The sequence below is a fragment of the Cavia porcellus genome, unplaced genomic scaffold, assembly GCF_034190915.1.
Source record: "Cavia porcellus strain 051 isolate PalLab524CR breed Dunkin Hartley unplaced genomic scaffold, mCavPor4.1 scaffold_2, whole genome shotgun sequence".
Taxonomy (NCBI): domain Eukaryota; kingdom Metazoa; phylum Chordata; class Mammalia; order Rodentia; family Caviidae; genus Cavia; species Cavia porcellus.
This window is the reverse complement of record NW_026947485.1, coordinates 119,935,833-119,950,724: the sequence shown is the minus strand read 5'-3', so window position 1 is coordinate 119,950,724 and position 14,892 is coordinate 119,935,833. Positions and strand designations below refer to the sequence as shown.

At 39.0% G+C, this 14,892-nt stretch overlaps 1 long non-coding RNA gene across 1 annotated transcript; it reads left to right on the top strand.

The window, feature by feature from the left end:
* Positions 1-610: 610 nt before the first annotated feature.
* Positions 611-14,689, top strand: LOC134472877 (uncharacterized). Its single transcript, XR_010042874.1, has 3 exons — positions 611-722; positions 3,510-3,596; positions 14,280-14,689. It is a non-coding gene; the product is annotated as an uncharacterized LOC134472877 (long non-coding RNA).
* The last annotated feature ends 203 nt before the right edge of the window (positions 14,690-14,892 follow it).

Here is a 14,892-nt window from a genome sequence, read left to right as displayed (position 1 = left end):
AATGTCCCTGCTTGCTCAGCCCCCTTGTACTTAGCAGTTACATGCACGCATGAGTGAGGAGCCCTTTAAAGTCTCACGTTCCTGAAGTGTAACACAGTCTCTATGATTTTACTTTGCAAGACCTTTGGTGGTTGCTTTCTGATAATAAATTTACACCATGTAGATTAGATTCCACTCTTTAGCAGGTGTTCAATATTTGACAGTTGAACAGTGGTAGAGATTGAACTGACAAAGAGAGATTTGTTATATAGGATACTTAACAACATAGCATATTAAAATGCAAATGTTGGTACAAGTATCTCATGTCCGTAGCTAGAAGAAGTGACACTAAAGGCAGAATGACATCGCCCCCTTCTCTCTTTGTCCTCTAAGAAAGCAAATGCAAACCAGGCAAATGCAAGGAGCATAAGAGCAGCATGGTCAGGATGTCCACTCTCTTTGTAACTTCAATACTTTCTGTCCCTCTATGGGATTTTCCAAGGATTTACAAACTTTAGTCTGTGAGTGTGGGCGAAAGCTATTGCGAAGGGGTCCGTATCACAGAAAAATAAGGAATGAAAACATTTTTACATTTGCGGGAGGATTTCTTGGCGACCTCTTTCTTTTCTCAGACTCCTTCTTCAGAATGTTCAACTACAGCCGTGAGGCTGGAGAAGGAACTGAATGTGAGGGTGCAGTTGTTCAGCGCCAGACGAAGAGCCGTGTCAGAGGCTGTCCTCCAGGTTTGTAACAGTCTACTTCTGCAGAATCACTCATCGGCAGGCATGTTATTTGTTAATTTACAATAAGCATCATCTTCCCAAATTTGTATAAAAGTGCAGGAAGCCGGGAATGGTGTCACACTCCTGTAATCCCAGCGTTGGGGAGGCTGAAGCAGGAGGATTGCTGCAAGTTCAAGACAAGCCTGGACTGCAAAGTGAGTCAAGGCCAGCCTGAGCTATGTGGTGAGACCCTGTCTCAAAAAGTCAAAAAAAAAAAAAAAAAAAAAGGATGATGATTTTTGAAAAACATTTTATGTTCCAGATACCACACTAGGTGTGGGGACTGAAGTCATGAAAGACAAATGATCCTTTGTTTTCAGGAGCAAAGTCTAGCCTCTTTTTTTCTATTAAGTGCCAAACAGTAATGTTTTGGGCTTTTCTAGCTCTGTAGCTTCTGCACTGACTTCTCAGCTCAGCTGTTACAGCAAACAAACAGTGAGAGACCATGTGCAAATGAGCGTGTGTGACTCTGTTTCAATAAAACTTTATTTACAAAACCAAGCAGAGGGATGGAACTTCACCCACAGGCCACTGTTTGCCAATCTGGAGTCCCAGGGGAAAAAGAATCACAGCAGACTCACATCTGCATTCTATGAGGATCTCATTCTATGGGATCACACAGAGTGGTCAAGCAGGGGAGAGTTTTAAGACCAAGAAAGCTGGGAAGGACAGTTGGGTGTAAGAGAACATCTATGGGTATGATTGGAGGCCGTGACTAAAACTTGTAAACTTGATCACAGAAATTTCTTCCTTCTTGTCTGTTTTGTGCTTTGCTTTTTTGAGACACAGTTTCTTTGCAGTTTGGGATGGCTTTGAACTCACATTGTAGCCCAGGCTGGCTTCGAACTCATGGTAATCCTCCTGCCTCTGCCTCTTGAGTGCTGGGATTACAGGCACATACTACCACAACCCAGCGAAATTCTTTTTAGCAGAGTTACACGAAGTAAGTTTGATTGAAACATATTATTATGCATGAAACTCTCTGTGAAAACAGCAAAATTCACAGAGAATTTCTCATAGAATGTACCTGACTTAGTTCATAAAGCATTTGTGGCTAATACAACCTTTTACTTAACAAATAGTCGAAAAGCCATTAAGGTCCTCTGTAGACAAAATCCTCGAAACACGAGCCATCCAGTAAGTGATTTCTGACTTTGGTTGTTTTCTGAGATATTATTGCACTCATTTAGACTCTAGAACTAAAACAGTAGCAGGCTCTATGGTGAATTGATATTTCGTGCATGCAGTTCCTCTGAGATCTTCTGATCTCTCCACAAACCTGGTTCCACGACAGTCCGGTTCAGCGGGCTGGCACCACCTGACAGGGTAAGGAAACCCTCTTCTTCTGAGCCCCTCAGTTTTGAAATGAAATTCATCCTCTCGAGCTTCTCGCTCTGTGAGACCCCAAAACCCAGGTAGAAGCAGAGATCTTTATACCAGCAGCATCTGGAACTCATTGTGGGCTACTCCACTGCTCAGCTTCCCACATAAATGCACCTCATCTACCTTTCGGATGACACATTCAAAACGTTAGTGAGAAATCTAATTTTGATGCTCGAAAATATTTACTTAGGAATTCCCTCCCCCCCCAAAGTTTCTTTCATCCCTAGAAAACTTAAATGATGAAGATAAATCATTCAGGGGATGCTTGCTGTCTGACCAACCACAGAGGTCCCCCTTCTGCCAGAGTCCAATGGAGATGTTTCAAGAACAATTAGAAAACACACAGTTCAGTGTCCGCGGCTGGTAGAAAACACTGATATGCTCTCATGCTTGTGCACTGAGAGCCTAGAGAGTTCACCGTGTTCACTGTAAAATGTCAGGCTTTTAAGGTAAAGCACAGGAGAATCCAGAGGAAGAAATGTCACCTTTCCAGCTGCTGTCTCTTGACACAGAACAATTTTGCTTTGAAATGATGGTGGTCTAGTTTTGTCTTCAGACATCGTCTTCTGGGTCTGGGAGATTTCAGTTTCTTTGATAAGACACTCTGCTGTGCATTTTAAACTTATTTCAGACACATAAACGTGAAGACAGTTCTGTTTCCAATAAGATGCATCACAAGCACACAAACACAGTACACGTGTTAAAGAGTCAGTTAGCATTTCATGCCAGCTAAGATGTTATGATTTGAGTTATTGTTTCAATGAAAAACATACACCTCTTGTTACAATGAAGGGTTCTGATTATTCTTCTAATTCAGTGGATCAGATTGTAACAGGAAACTTTTTAACTTCTAATAGTTTAACTCTAATGCATCTTGATCTTACGTCTAAAATCAAGTGTATGTGATACATTTGACCTAAATGCTCTATGTATGATTATTTAACCCTCAACTCAGTCATGTGAAATATGTACTGTTGCTATTGGAATTTTATAAAGGTGGAAACTAAGGCACGTGGAGGTTGAATAGCCCGTACAAGTTTAGCTCGATGTCACAGCAGGGAAATGTCCTAGGTCATTGCCACTTCTCAGTCTTCCGGCAAATTATCAGAGATAATAGTCAAAAATTTGAGCTTCTCAAAGTCAATTTTCAATTCTTCCAACAAGGTCAGCTTTGCTGAGTTTCCACAAAATGGCTGTAGCTGAGAGTTGGCAGAATTTTTCCTTAAGATTTGGGAATAAACCAGAAGTTTAAGGATTGCCTTAGCAACCTGTCATTTGCCCTGTGGCTTATCATTTACCTGTCACTTGTTATCTCTGAGGACATTTCCCTACACCAGCTCCATCTCCTCTATCTTGTCACCTCAGGGAACCTGCTGGAAGTTCCCCCCACAATTCCTCCTTTCTGGGATGGCAGTTCTTTGTTTATTGAAGTCACACCTTGGACACCATCAGGTCAGTATTTTCTGATTTTATTTATTTTTTTCGTTTTTGGGAGCTTAAGATATTGAGCCCAGGCCTTGCGTATGCTAGGCAAGTGCTCTACCACTGAACTATAGCCTGATCTTTTAATAAAATCTTATATCAAGCTTGGGTCTTGCTAAGTTGCTTGTCTTGCGACAACTTGAGATCTTCCTGCCTCGGCCTTTTTACTGACTTAATTCACTTTATTTCTATTTTTTTCAATGCCGGTAAAAAGAGCTGGTAATTTTAAATTTGGTTTTAGTTTTCCTCCAACAAGAGTTTGTACAGTTTCTTTTATGTGACAGAGACTTTTTTCCCTTTTGCTAGGGGTTAACTATGAGTAGTTATTCCTTCTTTGTTCCTTCCTTGCCCTTAAAGAACTTTCACCTCTACTGGGAAGATTTAGACAAAATAAGAACTGTTTCTGACATATATATATAAAGTGTTTTGTAAAATGGGAGGAATCTATGATCCCAAAAAAGTCTCCACAAAGATGATTAACTTGAATCATAAAAATGAGTAGGAAGGTCTACTCTAGGAAGAACAAATAATCTAAACCAAATGAAAGTTGAGAAACTCAATACTTCTTGGAAATCTAGGAGAACTGCCAGCAATTTGATATGGTTAAGGCATGGGGTAGAGAGGAAAGAAACTGAGACGAGATGGAGAGGGTTCTAAAGCAGGAAAGAAGTAGAAAGAGGTGATATTGCAAAACCAAGCAGGCGCTGGGGAGTGAGGGTCTTGTGTTTTATTCAGAGAGGTTAGTTTAGCAGGATTTCTCAATGGCGAGTATAGCTGGCATCTTGGGCAAGACAATTCTTTCTTGTTCTGGCCACGCCAAGGGTAACAGTGCTTAGCCTCGCTTATTTCTGCTGCTGTACATCAGGGATGCTCACACTTGTTGCGAGAAGCCAACAGCCCTTTATCTTCCAAGCAGCCTTGGATCAAGGTCAATCTTCACAGAGCCTCTGAATGATGGAGAGTCCACAAAAGTTGTTAAATAGGGTGGTTTTGTGATTCAGTCTCTTTATTTTTCCTTTTTCACTTCTTTTTCTTACTTTTAAATGCTAACTGATATTACTGTATAGAGCATGAGAAATATGTCTTAACCCTATGTTCAGGAGCAGCTTTTTCTGTGTTTTTTTAAAATAACAAAGGGTGTACAAACATATTTGAATCTGATGCTGCCATAGCCTTTATGAATGGCAATAGTTTAAATTACTGGAGTGAACTAGCAATAGCTGGAAAACATATTATAATGACACAGATGATCATTAAAGACAAATTAGAAGGCATAAATACATGGTTAGTGTTAGGTGTAATTGTCAATCTTTGTTGGATTGGGAGCTGCCCAGGAAATTAGTAAAGCGTGCTTCTAGGTGTGTCTGGCTGGACCATGAGAGTTCGTGTCTCAGGACTCTTCCTCTCTGACACTGTGCCCCATTCTGCTTCCTGGCCTCCATGAAGTAAGTGTATCTACTCCACCACACCATCCACCATGATGTTCCTGTCTTAGAGGCCAGCTGACCAGGAGGGATGCCCTGAAACTGTGAGACAACTCAACCTCTTTTCCTTTAAACTGAGGGTGTTAGCTAACTTGTCCAGCAATGGGAAGCTAACTAACGTATAATCCAATCTGAATAAAATAGAAAGCAAGCGTATTTATTCAATCAGGGATGAGAAGTTCACATCATATTGTGTGCCCTTTATGTTTCAAAGCTATTACAAATGGGATCATTTTCTAGGTCAATATTTACATTCTAAGTTCAGGTGGTATTAAATTCCACAATGTATCCATATTGTAATTTATTCAATTATTACTCAACTTTAACATTGTAGTAATTTTTTACTGTATATAATTGCTGAAACTCTGCATATCACTGTCTAAATGTTTTCTGACATAAATCCTTAAAAGTGAGTCAAATGATCTTCAGATATTAAGCCTTTTAAAATGCATATTTCTAAAATATTTCCTTGAAATGTCAAGGATTCCAGTATGTTCAAATCTTTGGTAAATTTGATCTAAAATCAGATTTAAAACTGATAGGATAAGTAAAAAAAAATTCTAATCAAGCACTTCAGTGCCATTATTACATACAATTCTTTGACTGCTTGTGGAGCTGTTACCATTTTCTGTTTCTTTTCTTGTTTGTTTTCCCCCAGTACTAGGAATTGAACTCAGGCTCTTGTATTTGCCAAGCAGGCACTTATGCCGCTGAGCTATACCTCCAGCCTCTTTTTCCTGTTTCGTCTTTAACAGATCATGTGTTAGATGAGTATTTTTTTCCGTTAGAATGATCATTTATTTTCTTTTAATTAAGCTAAATTTTGTAGTTTCCTTTATGTGTTTTGTTTGATTTAATATCAGAACCCACTAGCTTGGAGATACAGAATTCCTCTTAGATTATTCTGCATAATTGTAAATAGTGTTTCAACATCCTATTCTTGTATGTCTTAAACTAAGCATAGTACAATCAGAGCCTTAAAAAAGGAAAGAAGGCAATGTATGTGTTTTCGATCAAAAGGAAAATAAGTCTATTCCACAGTGTATTTCCATATTCTCTCAGCTGTGGTCTAAAGATGGGATTCACCTTTTTCCCAAACCCATGGCTCTTGTAGAAGGCGTGACAATAATGACTGCTTTTGGAATTAAAAGTAAAGTTGAAAAACAAAACTGAATTGAAATATATGAAGTTATCTTTGGTTCATAGTTTGTTTAAAAATGTCTCATTGTTCAAAGTCTGGGTATGCAAACGTACCACTGACTTTATGTTTCCAAAGGAAAAATAACACAAGTATTTACTAGAAAAACACAATATTTGATTTTTTTTCACTCCAGTCTGCTAGTCTAGATACTTGCAAGAACTTTAAATACTCTGTACAATTTTGTACTCATGATAAAATGGGTTTGCACATTTAATTTTTTAAAAATTAAATTGTTGAAATAGTTAAATTGCCATTGGGATCCCATTCCAGTAAAAACTGAGTGAAATTTTCTCTAAAGTGACATCAGCCACAAAAGTTTTCCTGTTATACTTGTGGAATTGCTAGCAACTTACATCGTCTTGCAGTGGAATCACACATTCACTTCTCTTGTAGAAGTTCTTCAAAGCGGCTAGCTTGGTAATGGTTTTCTCTTTTCAATCAGTAAGCTGTATGATTTTATGAGTGTAATTTTATTTTAAGCATCTCAAAGGAACTTTGTAGGAGAGTAAACAAAACTAAAGCACAGAGCCAGATGTCTCTGTGAGTTGACTAAAAATGTGGGGGGAAAGTTCATGGGGAGACTTTTCACTACCATGAAACCACAGTTGGATTTGCATCCCAGGGACACACATGTCACAACATTTGGCATTTTTGATTTTTGTGCCAGCAGTAGCATTGGCTAGTCATCAGCATGCATTGACTTTCTGATTAATAAAGTTTTGTTTTATTTATTATTATTAATTACCTATGGAGACTGTGCATGGGAAACTGGATTCCAGAAAGGCTCAGAGTGAAGAGACTTGAAGGACCTCTTTTAACGGGCAGGGGAACATAATTTTCCCTTCTAACAATTTTTGCTTGGAGGCAAAACTACCCTTTAGGAAGAGGAAGGAAAGTTGCATCCAGGAGCTGAGAGAATCTGTGCCTTGTCTCGTCCCTTGAGAAAAAATGGTCTTTTCTTTAGCAACTGCTCCTAATTGTCCTGCATTCTTGAACACAAATGTATTTCAAGTAAAATCTGAAATATATCTGATTTTTCTATTCCCTGGACTCCAAGGTTCAAAAGAGTCTCCCTGGCATTGATATCAGGAGGCAGTATCCTTCTCGTAGCCTGGCTCTGCCAAAACAGGTCAACCTTTATCTCCTTTACCTACTGGGCTTGCTTGTGTGATTTGTTTAAAACATGATATAGTCACTGTCTTTATATTTTAAGTTTAATTTTAGATGAGCAAATAAGGGCTTTCAGAATCAGATGGATGTAGGTTTAAATAAAATTCTCTCTCTGATTGCGTCGTCTGAACTCTGGCAAAGTCATCCCAGCCCAGATTGGGGTGGAGAACCGTTCCTCTCAATTGTTTGCAGGTGCTCTGAGAGCACTGGAGCAATGCACTGAATGCACTTCAGGACGTTTCAGCAGTCAAGGGTGCAGCTTTGAGGTTTGTTGTAAGGGCATTGAAACAGGACAGGGCCAGGCTGTTTGGGTGGAGTGGCCTTGAGGAGCGTGGAAACCACTGTCCTCTCAGGTGAGCGGCCAGACCCAGGAGTCACTGCTCAGCCCTGCTCTGGGAGTACTCTCTCCCATCCACCCCACTGGCTGGTCATTTGAGGGACATGTGTCCCTTGCCACCCTTTGCCATAGTGGCAGGAGGAAGTGGGCATTCTGCTCAAGCTGTTACTAAGGCTGTAACTTATACTGAGGAAGTTAAACCTTGGGAACAGACATTGCTGTCTCTCTCCAGGCTGAATCTAGGTCATGTAAACCTGGGCACGCTGGACCAGCTGTAGAGGCTAGTGGAGGTGGGGGATAGAGAGAGACACAGAGAGAGAGAGAGAGAGAGAGAGAGAGAGAGAGAGAGAGAGAGAGAGAGAGAGAGACAGACAGCAGGAAGCAACAATGATGAAAGATATCAGGACCTTCCTGATGCCACTTAATCCTCCAGTTCTAGACTTTTCTGAGACAAAGATGTCTCTCTGCCTTTACACCATCTAAAGATCACTTCTTTTTTAAAATTTCTTTAAAATTTTATTTAAAGAAAGAAGAGAAAATTAAAAAAAAACAAAATAGAAAAATGAGAAAAGAGAAAATTGAAAAAATGAGAAAAAAATTGAATACAGACTTCAAAAAAACATTAACATCGTAAAATCGCTAGTTGATACATTACATATTGTCATCTTAACAATAGTTGTTAAAGTTACAAAATCAAAGCATAAAAAGTGGCTAGGCACTCAAACATTGACAGTGCAAACCCTTCTGTCCAATGATCTAACAGAAATTTAGTAATATGTTCATCTATCTTACACACTATCCGTACCGTTATATCCTTTAGAGTACTTTCCTTCCCTTTCACTTTTACAATATCTATTGTACTTTTTGGATCCCGTTATTCTGTCAGTTCTTCTTATGTTTTACACTAGAGAGACACTGTGATATTTACTAACGTGAGTCTTGTTTATTTCACTCATGAAGATAGTCTCAAGTTGCCTCCATTTACCTATAAAGGCCTCAAGATCATCCTTTTTAATAACTGAATAGTATTCCACTGTATAAGAGTACCACATTTTTTTCATCCACTCTGTGGTTGATGGGTATCTTGGCTGTTTCCAAGATTTAGCTATTGAAAACTGTGCTGCTATGAACTTGGGTGCACATGTATCACTGTGACATGACCTTTTTAATTTTTCTGGAAAAATACCCAGGAGAGGAATAGCTAGATTGAATGGAACTTCCAATCTTACTTTTTTGAGCAATCTCCATACTGATTTCCACAGTGATTGCACCAGTCTGCATGCCCACCAACAGTGGAGCAGTGTTCCTTTCTCCCCATATCCTCACCAACATTTGTTATCAACCGTTTTCTTGATGGCAGCCATTTAAAGATCACTTCTAATCATTGTGACAAATTTCCTTTTCTTTGCTTAAGGTAAAACACTGCTTCAGCCCAAGTGTTACACCAAGGGACACACAGACGTGTTTGGCCAGGGGTTTCTTCTGTACAGGGCAGAAGTCTGCTGGCCCTCCTTGTCTGGGAATTAATGTTAAGGTGACTCAGTTTTGGCCCTGAGATGGAATGGTCTAGAGACAGGTAGGTAGGGTACACGCTTTCCATACTATAAAACAGAAGCAAGAGTTGTTACAGAATGTGCGTTGTCCAGAAGGTAAGGTAAAAACAGATTAATCATTTGGTTTCTTTTAGAACAGACAGACATTTCTCTCCAGACTCCTCACAGAGGGGCCTATGCAGAATGGGCTGGGAAGGAACATGAAACCAAAGCCATCACACTTTTTGGTGTATTTGCCCTCACACGTGTTTCCCCAGTGAGGCCCTGTGATTTAAAGGAGCTCTTAGTAAAATCAGAGTAAATAAACAAAGATTTCCTTCCACTAGGTCCAACCATTACCTCAGAGTAAGAAAATAATAATACTAATAATAAAAGCAGGCTGCAGGAATTGAGCTTCCCAGGGAGTTTGTGTCCTTTGCGTCCTTTGAATGTGTTAGTAACACTGACCACACAAAAGGCTGGGGTCAGGGTTCTCCTCCTGGCGCGGAGCACACGGAGTCCACTGCTCCGAGGGACACCTGGCTAGAGCTGCATCAGGTGGTGACTCATTTGAGAATCTGGGCACAGATGTTTGCCCTTGTGTTTACAGATTTTTCTACAAATAGCTAAAGATTAAGTACCGGAATATTTGACCTTTTAAAAAAATTACTTAAAAAATCAAAACCAGGCAATCTGAATTGTTATACTGCTTTACTCTTTGAAATTTAGCCTCTCTATTTCTCTCTTTGCTTGTTGCTTTTATTTAGCTACCAATAGTAAAAAATACATGTTATAGACAAAATTTAAGTCATTCAGAAGAATACAAAATTGAAAGTTAAAAAGTCCTACAAGTGCTCTCTACCTTTTCATTTTATAAATCAAAGGATGGTTTGAATGTTCTCATGTTTTGTTCCAAAACAACGAATAAATTTATCAGCACATTTGTGAATCACTTACCGTCTTTCTCATGGAGTGATATAGTTACCTATGATATGGTCACTGACGAAATATTGCAGAGAGGTCTGTATTATACATACCCATTGTTGTAATACCAGTAGCATCATAGTATGTACATAAGCTACATTTGAAATAATAATATGACATTGTTAATATGCTGGTTTCTTGAGGGCAGTTATTGTCAAAAACTCTCACCTAGTTCTATGTGAGTAACCATCACATTATATACATATTTTTCAAATGTAGTTTCAAGAGTTAAGAACAAAATGCAAAATACATAATTTGGAAACAAACATAGGCCAGACTATATCATTTAAAAAAAAAAAAACTTTCCCTACTTCTTACGGATTTGATTCTCAGGACTCTCATTTCTAATTTGCTTCTTTGTGACTCTTGATTTTAATTACCATAATAATCCACTCAATCATCTGAAGATATATAATGAATGTTTGCCACTGATCCCTCCTCATTAAATCCTGCTAATGTCTTAGCAGATGAAGATAGGAGCAAATTAGCTGTCAGCATGATGCTTTATGATTAGTGAACTTTAACCCGAGTGCTCTATGATATATGATGGCTTTAAGTCACAGCTGTACAGCAGTACTCCTACATCTCCCTTTTTCTCAAAAAAGAAAAATAATAATGATGTATCCCACAGACACTAAAAAAGGGGGAGATCATCCCACAGTAATTAGCTGTAATGAGCCATTGTAGAGAATCTCTCATTCTGTGGCGTAGATTTTGAGTTCAGCTGTGAAGCTGAACTCCCCTCAGAGGAGAAAGAAGTTGAACATCTCCCCCTAGGCAGGGGAGCTCTAATTTTCTCCTTGAATATATGCCATGGGCAAGTTCTTCAGACCTTGGGTTTCCTTTCAGGAAGCAGTGAAAAGGCCAACAAATTGGTTATCCCAAAATTAAAATGAGTGCTTCACAAGCTGACCCTGTCCCTCTCATTGTTCCAAATAGTTCAGTGCAACAGCTAAATAGCAGTTTGAACATCAACCATCATGTTATTTAGGGCTCAACTGTAATTCCATTCCTAATTCTCATTACCATCATAATCATCTGGTAGAGTAACTTTCTAAAAGTCACAAATCAAAAGCAGTTTCTCCTGCGTGCTCCGGGCTGGTAAATTGCACAGATCAGCATTCAACCCATTGGTCTACATGATTTTGTGGTTCTTTTCTGATTCCAAGGACTAAGGAGGGAATCGTACCTGAAATCAGCAGAGTTAATCAACCACAGCAATGTTGTTTGGGGAATTTCTATCCCCTTCTACTTCGAAATGAAATCCACATAGCTAGTGAACAGGAAATGATCTTTGTTCTTTTCTGGGTTTTTTGATCTCGTTTGAACCACTCACGTCTTCCACTGTACTTTGATGAGGGATGCCTTTCGGTTCTCATCTGTTTCCTTATTACAGCACAGGCCTCCTAACTTCTGTCTAGCTGTCAAGCGATCACATCCATGTGGTACTTTGCAGTCCCTATCTTCCACGACAAGTGGTGAGTCTCTCCTATTATATGAAAGACCAACAATCCCAGCTTCTTTTCACTTACGTTAGAGGAGAAAGCCCATATTTATGTTAAAGACCACTTGCTAGGAGAACAATCGGGATATTGCTGAAACAGTTCTTCTGTCAGAGTCTGTGTTGTGAGTGGTCTATACTCTCTAATTTGGATAATTTCAAGCTTTCTTGTTTGTAAGACCATATTTTAATTTTCAGTCTTACAGAAAATCTTCATCTTGAAATAACTCCAGCCACTTATGCATTGATCAGCTGGAACATACAAAAAGATTATTTCTCAATCCCTGAAGTTGAAGTCGCTTCACTGAAGTCGCTGTAAGCTGGGCAGGCAGCAGAGGACACATGGCAGGGTGTGAGGGCATTGTAACACTGGTGTGACAGTACATGGCATGGTAATCTGGGATCCAAATGGTATAGCATGATACAATCTGTAGAGTCTAGAGAACACCTTATCAATAAGTATAACTCTGATACAGCTGTTTGTTATCTTTCTGAGGCTGTAGACATTCAGGTTGAATTGGGTCTTGGTCAGGTTCTTCGGTTGAAACCGTAACTCTCAGTGAGGTGTGTTTGGAGACTCAGCCTTGGAAAAGACAGTTTAGGTCAGGAGTCAGATCTTCACTTAGTAATTGTGGCCTTACAAACAGGGCAGCACCACAATGCACACTCAGAGACTGCCCAGGTGAGGCCATGGTAAGAGGGCAGACATCTGTAGCTCAAGCAGGGAGGCCTTACAAGAAATCAGGCCTGCAAAACCTGGATCTTGGATTGTCGATCTATAGAGCTGTGGCAAACATTTATTTCTCTGGTGTGAGTCCCATATATGGCATTTCTAATGGCAACCTTAAAACACTGATACATGACTCAAAGCTGTTCCATTAGTTAGCAAGTCCAGGAATGCAATGCAGTGAGTAGTGTGCCATCCAGACATGTATAGCAGTGGGCAAGAGGGACTGTATGTGTGCAAGCCTGTAGCTACTCATGGAAACTTCTGTGTCATGTAGCTATCTCCGTATGTACTCTGAGGAAAAGGGGAACTTCTGCGCAGTAATTTATCCTAAGACTTCTTGATTATCATGTTGAACAAACAAAGTAAAACCAAATATAACAGGCCAATTTGACTCCCCGTGTGATTCATGACCGTTAGAGATGGATGTTGCTAAGTCTCCATATTACTTCCAGGAAACAGCTAAGAGAATTATGCAGACTATTAGCCATTATTTTGTATATTGCAAGTTATTGTAGGGAATTTCAGACCTGGTATAATCCAGAACTAAATATCTTAACTTGAAAGTAAAACCCAAGAGAAATAAATCTACCTTTGATAAGTCATATTTTTAAAAAGCTACAGATAGCTTAAGCAACTGCAGGACTAAGAGCCTCACTTCTGTGAAATGTAGGAACCTGTTTCTGGGTCTCGACTTGACAGTTTTGCTAATAAACCAGGCTCATGTGACAGTACTAAGTAGTTTTTATTGCACTATATTTTTGTGATAAAATGTGTTTTTGCACCAGTATTCTTGCTAGTGCTCATTGTTTAGAAGTGGCTTACATGGCAAAATATTGAAAACAGTGAGTAATCTGGTTCTTGGTGTTCTTAACTCAAACTATTTTCCTTTCCTCTCTTCTCCTCCTATGCCCCTCTCCTTTGATCTCCTCACTTTCCCTTCTATTAGTTATAAATTCGTGGGTTATTTTCCAAAAGAACTTATTCTATCTACGATTTTCTCCTAGTCGTGGCTCAAAGGTTACTTTTGTCTATTGAGAGAGACCTGGAATATTTCAGTGTGAGGAGGAACATTGAATTTCCGAGATGTGCACTCTGACCCATGTCTTTACATTGGGTCACCTGTGGAGAGCATCAGACTGAGATAGCAAATGTCCTGAGAGGTCTTAAAATCAGACCTCACCCACCAAGGATGCACCAAGTTTGCTTGTCTGGAGATGGTTATGAAGATGGTTTTATATCCTTACTGTTCTAAAAACCTAATGTTTATCAAAGATCTGAAAGAGCACCTTAGCATAACTTTAAAATCTGTCTTGAGTTCAACAAGCTGGTAAAGTAAAACCTGAGTATTCTAAATAGTTACAAGAATATCAGGTGATTTTAATGCTCATACATATATTTTATCCACTATTTTACTCTGTTTGCCCAAAAGATTTAACATGTTACTCTTGTGAGCTGGTAAAAAACATAATTTAGAAGTGATGGTTTTGCACTATTAAACAACAAAAGACATCATTATAAATGACTTCAAGTTGAAAAAAACCTGGAAGGACAATTGAATCTTCAAAAGGCCCGTTGAGTAACGCATATGTCAACTCTGTTTGCTATGTGAGACACAACTCTATTTCCATTAAGCATCATTTGTCCCCTAAACTCTTACTTTCCATTATATTTTTGTATTTTTAAAAATCAGTCTGTAAATGTTTTGATTTTATAGCTATTTCAGAACTATGAAAAAAAGAGCTTGAAACCATGAGGTCCTGTCCACCATGGGGAATGGGAAGAGACCCAGCAAGAAGCCGAACCATGCCTTCCTGTGAGCCAGCCAGTGCACAGACTGGGAGACCAGGTGTCTTCCCTCTGCCCCACTAAGCAACTGACTGATTCAGAGGACTCAGGATAAGATGATAGTAACTGAGGCGAAGGGAACATCTCCATGCTTGTATTGTTTGATTGACTCTGCTGGCTGGACTGGTGGTCTGGGCATTTACTTGGAAGATGGCAGTGTGCATCGTGGCAACTATTTTGAAGATAACAATATGCAATGTAGCAACTGTTATTAAATTCCTATCATTTTGTTTTGAAAACCTGTATAGCTATGTTTTGTTGTTTTGCTTTGGTATTATTTTTTAGGCTTATTTGCTTCTTGATCTGTTTTTAAATTTTTTCTCTTTAAAATAAAATTAAAAGAATAAAGAGCCTGTAATTACTTTCTTTTATATATGCACATCTTAATAGTATACTGAAAATCTCAATATTGTAATAATACTGTGATTGTAATTGGCATGACAAAAGTTGTGACAGTTTTTTCCCTTTAAAAACTATATCTT